The 8310-nt window shown below is 42.6% G+C and overlaps 1 long non-coding RNA gene across 1 annotated transcript; it reads right to left on the reverse strand.

Annotated features, from left to right (window-relative positions):
• Positions 1 to 2107: 2107 nt before the first annotated feature.
• On the reverse strand, positions 2108 to 7805 carry LOC120097025 (uncharacterized). The gene is made up of 2 exons (XR_005494075.2): positions 7712 to 7805; positions 2108 to 2499 (listed from the first exon to the last, which is right to left on the reverse strand). It is a non-coding gene; the product is annotated as an uncharacterized LOC120097025 (long non-coding RNA).
• Positions 7806 to 8310: the final 505 nt, after the last annotated feature.

The raw sequence follows: 8310 nt of genomic DNA on the forward strand, positions 1-8310 counted from the left end.
TCTTAAAATCCAGTTTGTGCAAAGGAGAAAAAAGATGGACTGAGTCACTGATGGCAAAACTGTTGCAAATCACTGTTTGGTTTCTTCTTTTAAGACAAGTGGTTCTCCACCTTACTGATGCTGTGACACTTTAAATACAGTTCCTCATGCTGTGATGACCCCCCACCATAATATTATTATTGTTGCTACTTCATAACTCTAATTTTGCTAGTTATGAATTGTAATATAAATATCTGATATGCTACCCCTTAGAAAGGATTGTTTAATCCCCAAAGGAGTCGTGACTCACAGGTTGAGAATCCCTGTTTTTTGTTTTATTTTGTTTAAAGATTTGTTTATTTATTGTATGTATATTTACTTGTTTATTTGTTTATTGTATGTATGCTTTATTTGCATGTACACCTGCATGCCAGAAGAGGGCATCAGATCCCATTATAGATGGTTATGAGCCACCATGTAGTTGCTGAAAATTGAACTCAGGACCTCTGGCAGAGCAGTCAGTGTTCTTGACCACTGAGTCATCTCTCCAGACCCTGAGAACCCCTACTTTAAGGTTCTGTTTTACATTAGGTTGGCAGAGTATGAACCATGAAGGAAACAGAGAATCTGAGATGCCAAGAATAACAATCTCGTGGCAGTAACATATGACAACTGGGTATAATTTATAGTTCTGGCTTCTTCAATTTCCCATTACGATAGTCAACGGATGAAGAAAAATATGCAAGCAAACAAAATGACAATCACAAATCACACTCCAAAATCATTTGATGACATGGATGGAGTTGAAATGGGGGTGGGGGACCTACCCAGGATAATAAGGACCTTCAAACACAAGAACCAAAGTTCAAGCCCCAATGTGAGGGTTGGGGGGGTCACATCCCATAGAAAGCTTCCCAAAGACCTTCCCATTGGCTGAGTTCCTGACACAGATCTGCACCCTCACGTTTTCTCTCTGCCCATATGTTATGATCTGTCTGTAGAGCTAGGACTAAACTATAGGGACTAGAGCCCACCTTCTTCAGACCTTCCTAGCCACACTCAGGTCCAAAGACACATCTGGTCTGATGAACACCGTACAATAGCTATGAGATCACATTTGGGGGTTTTCTTAAGGCCAGCAACACTCTTGATTACACTTTCCCTCTTTATGATGTTGGTAGCTTGTCAAAAGAAAGGAATTTTAAAATGTATTTAGTCTGTGTCTCGGTCTGTTTCCTGTTGCCATAATGAAAGGCCACTCTTCGGGCCACGTACAAAGAATTGTGTCTTACCTAGCTCCTATTTATGGAGGCTGGGTGGTCAAGAAAATGATGAGAGCCTCATGCTGCAGGGCGCATTACATAGGCAGCTTTTCTTCTCCTCCTCTTATAAAGGCACCAGTGCCACCATGAAACCTCATCCTAATGTCCTCATGTAACCCTCATGTGAGGCCCATCTTTCAGTACCATCCATCAACGAGGACTCTAGCACACTGGTCTGGAACTCGACCAGGTAGATGCCAATGGCTGGCCAGTGAGCCCCAGAGACTCATCAGCCTCTGCCCACCAGCATGGAGATCGCAAGAGCCTGTTGCTGTACCAGGATTCTCCTTTTGTGAGTTCTGAGGGATTGATGCCCTGTCCCCATGATTGTAAGGCAAGTCATCGCCCCAGCCACTTGATGTCTGAATTCTCTGTAAGAGAATCAAGGATCAGAAAATAGGTTGAGAATAAGGAGGGAGAGCTATGAATAGTCAGTTTGCCATTTTAACATTTTCCAGGAGGAAAAACTCATAGACTTAGTTGGGGTTAATTTGTTGGACTGTTGACATGGCAGCCTTGTTAAAAGGGTTTGTTTGTTCCCAAACCCACTGTAGATAGTTATCAGCAAATTAAAAGGTACATTGACAAACCAATTACAAAGGAAGAGGTAGAAGAGCCATAAAATACAGGCACCATAAAGCAAAAATGATTTGGATGCCAGAAACAAATTGTCCTCTGGACAAATTTCAACAGGTCCTTAGGAACTACTGTATTGGAACTAACTACCAGGACAGCTCTTCACGAATATTGCTGTGGGTTCAAGCAGGCAAGCTCTCATACACCCAGGAAATCCAACTCCCCTGAATGATTCGGTGTTTGGCATCTAAATGCTGCTTTTATTTCATTTGTCTTAAATACATTGTATCTAGCATGGTTTCTTATGTATTAATGCTATGTTCTTGGTTACACTGAAGTTCATGGAATAGCTACTTCTCTGCAAATCCCATATAGTGATCTTTATTCATATGTTGAAATGAAGACACATTTCAGTGAAGCACAGTTCAGGCAAAGGAAAAAGGCTCTGCTAGCCTCAGTCAAGTGAATGGCCATAGAGTATGATGCAGTTCAAGATGAGGTTGAGTCACTATTGAAACCGGGCTCCCATATCCTCTTCTGAGCTGCAGTAGATGTTTGGGTGCATCATTTCCACTGACCATTTAGGGATTCTTTCTAGTTTGTCTTGCTGTGATAGAGCACTCTGACCAAATGAAAGAATGGGGGACAGATTTATTTAGCTTACACTTTTGAGTCTCAACCCATCACGCAGGGAAGTCAGGGCAGGAACTCAAGCATGATCTTCCAGCAGAAGCCATGGAGGAACACTAGCTAGCTTTCTTATATACTCCCAGGCTACCTCCCCCAATGGGCTGGGCCCTCAATCATCAAATCATGATAGTCCCCACAGACATGCCCACGACCCAATTTCATCTAGCCAATTCTTCAATGGAGACTTTCTTTCTAAGATGACTATTGGACTGTGACAAACCAAACAGAGCCTTTCTCTGCATATAGTTAAGCACTAGAACCCCACAACTTCCCAAAGATTTTGGTGATTGACCTGAAAAGCTCTAATGGCTTCTCCCAAGCCCTGTGAAGGGCAGATGCCAAACTCCCCAAACTGTCATCATATTCCCATCTCCTAGAGTTCTGGCACTTTACACAAGCTTGTTCTTATCTCTGGCCCATCTTTAATGTAGAACATTTACAGATTAGGTTCAACTGTGACATCTCTTCTCTCCATTCACAGCCCCAGGACTCATCCAGATGCTCTGTGCTCAGTGTGTTGGCAGGACACTCTTTGTAATTACTGTGAATTTTTTACAATTTCCTATGAACAAGTGCGTATTTAAAGACTCAAACACTTCCAACGGAGTTTCACTGAATGCTTTCCAACAACAAGAACAACATTTTAAGATGCAAAAAGGATTTATCATTTAACTCAACCACACCCATGAAGTCTCTCTTCACTCTTGGCTTTAACCTGTCTTGGTTACAGTTTTATTGCTATGAGTAGACGCCATGACCAAGGCAACTCTTATAAAGGACAACAACTAATTGGGGCTGGGTGGCAGGTTCAGAGGTTCAGTCCATTATCATCAAGGTGAGACCATGGCAGCATCCAGGCAGCAAGGGGCTGCAGGAGCTGAGAGTTCTTCCTCTTTATCCAAAAACAGATAGGAAAAGACTGACTTCCAGGCATCAAGGGCAATGGTCTTAAAAACCATGCCCACAATAACACACTTCTTCCAACAAGGCCACACCTCCTAATAGTACCATCCCCTGGGCCAAGCATATTCAAACCGCCACATGGCCCTTCTCCCAAGTCTTACCAGTGTTGAGTGCATCCTTCTAGTATTTCCCTTTTACGTCCATCAACAGTATAAATATACACTCTCATCTCCTTTAATTATAATAAACCCAACAAACCCAAGATGGTTCTTCACAAAGATAAACAAGAGATGAGACATAAGTTAACATAAAAGAATCAGAGATGAACAGGGACACATCACAACAGATACCAAAGAAATGCAGAATACTATACGGAAATAGCTCAAAAACTCTATACTTGATTCAGGTAGGAAACCTAAAAGAAGGACCTGAAGAGATGGCTCAGATGTTAAGAGCACTGACTGCTCTTTCAGAGGACCAGAGTTCAATTCCCAGCAACCACATGGTGGTTCACGACCACCTGTAATGAGATCCAATGCCCTCTTCTGGTGTGTCTGACAAAAACAACAATGTACTCACATACATTAATTTTTTTAATTGGGTTGAAAGTTTTGTTAGGTGGTGCTTTTATTGCTTCATTGGGCTTCCTGTTACAGGATATGCCTCTTCAGATTCCAAATAACCCAGATTTAGTGGGTCATAGCTAAGGTCACCCCTATTGATTTTTGGGTACCTCCCTTATCACAGGTCTCTGTCTCATCCTGGAGATGCCCCCCATTTCCTCACCCCTGTCAGTTTCAGATTTCTATTCATTTTCATGGCCATCTAGTCATCTCTCCTATTCTTCCCCATACCTGATCCTGAATCCCCCCATTTCCCTCCCATCCCCTTTCCCTCCCAGTTTCCTCCCTCTAACTGCCTCTTATGACTATTTTATTCCCCCTTATAACTGAGATTGAAGCTTCCTTTCTTGGGCCTTCTTGTATAGCTTCTTTGGGTCTTTGGAGTGGAACATGATATCTGTATTTTATGACTAATATCCACTTATAAGTGAATACATACCATCCTGTCTATACGAAATGCAGGCATGGGGGATGGAGCAGAGACTGAGGGAATGGCCAACCAATAACCATCCCAACTTAAGACCCATTCAATGGGCAAGCATCAATCCCTGACACTATTAATGACACTCTGTATTGCTTGAAGACAGGAGCATGTTGTCCTCTGAGAGGCTCTACCTAGCAGCTGACTCAGACAGATACAGATACCCACAGCAACAGTGGATGGAGCTTGGGGACTCTTACAGAAGAATAGGAGGAAGGATTGTGGGCTTCAAAGGTGACAGGAACTCTATAGGAAGACCAGCAGAGTCAACTAACCTGGACCCTTGGGGTTCTGAGAGTCTGACCCACCAATCAAAGAACATACACGGGCTGAACCTAGGCCTCCCTGCTCATATGTAGCAGATGTGCAGCTTGATCTTCATGTGGGTTCCAAACAACTGGAACAGAGGTTATCCCAAAAACTGTTGACTGTATGTAAGATATGTTCTACTAGTTGGGCTGCCTTGTCAGGCCTTAGTGGGAGAGGAAGCACCTAGCCTCACAGATATTTAAAATGCCAAGGGAGGGGGAATACCCAGGGGGACTACCACCTGCTAAGAAGAGGAGGAGGGAAGGATTGTGGAAGGGGTGACCGGAGGCGGGTTTCGGGAGATAGTGAATGGGATGTAAAGTGAATAAGAAGCAAAATAAATAAATAAATAAATAAATAAATAAATAAATAAATAAATAAATAATATTAGTTCATCACAGAGAAAGAAAGAAAACCTAAAAGAAATAGATGAATTCCTAGATTCATCTGAAACACCACATTTAAACAGAGAAGAGACCAACAACTCAAACAGATCTGTCACAAACAAGGAGACTGAGAGACAGAAAAGGCGTCCAGCTACAGATCACTCAGCCCAGGTAAACTTACAACAGAGCCCCACAAAACTGCCAGAGAAGAACTGCCACTAATGCACTACATGATTTCTAAAGTTTCAATTTTTTATGGCTTTTGTTACTTGATTTTCAAATGCTAAAGGGGAAAGGACCATTTGATACTCTTCAGTATAAGAGGTTTTAACTACTTAATAACCTATAAGCAAAGGCAAACACTCCAAAATGTTTACAGTGGTATGGACTGTCTAAAAAGGATTCCATTAGCACAGGAATAAATCAATAAATAGTACCACATGAAATTAAAAAGCTTCTGCACAGTAAGGGGGCTAATCACCAAAGTGAAGAGACAGCCTACAGATTAGAAATCAATCTTTGTCAACTACAGATGGAATGAGAGATTAGTTTCCAGACTGTATAAAAGAACTTCAAAAATTAAGCAAACAGAAAAAAAGACCAATCAACCCATAAGTGAGCTGGTGAACTGAATTGAGAATTCTCAAAAGAAGAAAACCGATCAATATTTGAAAACATGTTCAGCATCCTTAAACATCAGGCAAACATGAATAAGAACCGTTTTTCATCAACATAACCAATGGTTTCATTGTGACATCATCATGCAAGTGTAACTGCTTCAGAATTTCTCTTACTGAGTCAGAATGGCAATCATCAGGAAAAAACATAGGAACTCTGGTGAGGATGAGTGGAAAAAATAGTCATTGCTTGTGGGAGTGAAAGGCAGCAACGGCACTGTGAAGTCTGTGTGAGGGCTCATAGAATTACCATGTGGCTCAGCTGAAAACTCCTGGGTGTATGCCTTGATGGACTCTGAGTCAACCGTGCCACACATCCAAGCTATTGTCACACCATGCTCTTGTCACACCATGCATAATAACTTAAGATCTGGCACCAACCATGCCCAATAACAGATTCATGGATAAAGAAAATGTGATGTGTATCTAAAATGGTTTTATGTCATGAGCGTGGAAAGTTGACCATGAGATAAGGGGGAAAAACCCTTAAGGGAAACAGAAAGGGGGTATCTGATGAAAGAAAGCAGGCTAAAATAGGAGGCAGGGGGCATGGGGTATAGGAAATGGCAGAGGGGAGGAAAACGAATAAGAAAGGACAAAGGCTGTGGCATTTTATATGTGTGTGCATATAGACACACACACACACTTATACATATATATGGATATATGCCGTAAGGAAAATTATCTTTGTGTGCCAACTTGAAAAAAATTAATAAAAAGAAAGCACCTGAGCCTTCCCTTCTGGTGGTTTATTTGCCTATGGAAGACAGGGTTGTGGAGAGAAGCCACAGATGAATAACAACCCCTTCTTGGAAAGACGTAAGGGAACTAAGTGTCCCTGGGTTAAAACTCAACTTTAGTTAAGTCCAGAAGGTCAATGTGCTATTGTGAGAAGGAACTATGGTGTGCTAGTTTGTTTTGTTTTGTTTTGTTTTGTTTCCAGGGGGTGTGATGGAACGTAGAGTTAAAGGAAGTAGAAATGTGGGTGATGGAGAAATGGCTCCAAGCATTACAAACATGAGAGTACTGGAGAAGACAGAAATCAGAAATGCTTCCTCCTCGCCCTGACCCAGGCTAGCAGGGCTATGAGGCATAGGTCTGTTGATTGATGCAGTTTCCAGAAAAAGCGGTGTCAGTGTTTCCCAGTGCTCAGGCAAGTGTGGAGCAGGGGAGAAGCAGCCACAGTGGGAGTTTCATACTTTTCTAAGAAGCCCAAACCAGAAGCACAGACAGACAATGCCTGTCCAGCAAATATTAGCAGCCTAAGGATTCCAGGCCTGGGTACAGTTACTCTCTCCCACTGATTACAATTCTACAAGACATAGACACAACTCCCTGTGGGCTCTGAAAAGTCCGTATAACAGGTAGACAAGAAAGACAAACATAAGGATCGGCCAGTGAGGTTGGGATTTAGCTCAGTGGTAGAGCAATTGCCAGCAAATACTAAGGCCCTACGGGGGATGGGGGGACATTGATTGAACTACACAGTGGATGCAGGTAGCACAAACACCAAGAAACTGCTTATCTCAGAACAGCTTAGAGAACAAAAGGATCCCCCCAAAATATATCTCCCTCTCCCTCTCCCTCTCCCTCTCCCTCTCCCTCTCCCTCTCCCTCTCCCTCTCCCTCTCCCTCTCCCTCTCCCTCTCCCTCTCCCTCTCCCTCTCCCTCTCCCTCTCCCTCTCTCTTCTAGACCTTGTGCTGACACCAGCTTCAGTCACAAAATTCTACCACCACTACAGTGACACCAGTAACATAGACTTACAAAGCATGGGAAAGAAGTTCCTGATATACTAAGTGTGGGAACAACTTCCAACCACCTTTCTCTACTCTGTATCCATGGTAGTTTAGTTGCATACAACTGTGTGACATCACAGTAGGAGAGAGGCTAAGACTCTTCGAGAACTCATACTTCTGGCCAGAAGAAGCCGGTACAGAAATCCACAGGCAGGGGCTAGAGAGATGGCTCAGTGGTTAAGAGTGCTGACTGCTCTTCCAGAGGTCCTGAGTTCAAATCCCAACAACCACATGGTGGCTCACAACCATCTGTAATGAGATCTGAAGCCCTATTCTGGTGTGTCTGAAGACAACTACAGTGTACTCATATATAATAAATCTTTAAAAAGAAATCCACAGGCATCAGACGAGAAGTAGAGAATTAATAATTGTAACTCTGTGAAGCACTAGTAACCCTAGTCTCATCACTGGATCAGTCTCCTAGGTGTGGAACAGAGCTGAGTAGAAAGTACAGTAAAGGCTTTGAGGGCAGAACTGTGATTAAAAGAAAAAGTTTAAAAGTGATTAAAACGTCCACTGACCGCAGCCAAGACTAAATAGTTGGGTCCCATACATAAGAGCAAAGGT

Source organism: Rattus norvegicus, chromosome 15, assembly GCF_036323735.1.
Source record: "Rattus norvegicus strain BN/NHsdMcwi chromosome 15, GRCr8, whole genome shotgun sequence".
NCBI lineage: Eukaryota > Metazoa > Chordata > Mammalia > Rodentia > Muridae > Rattus > Rattus norvegicus.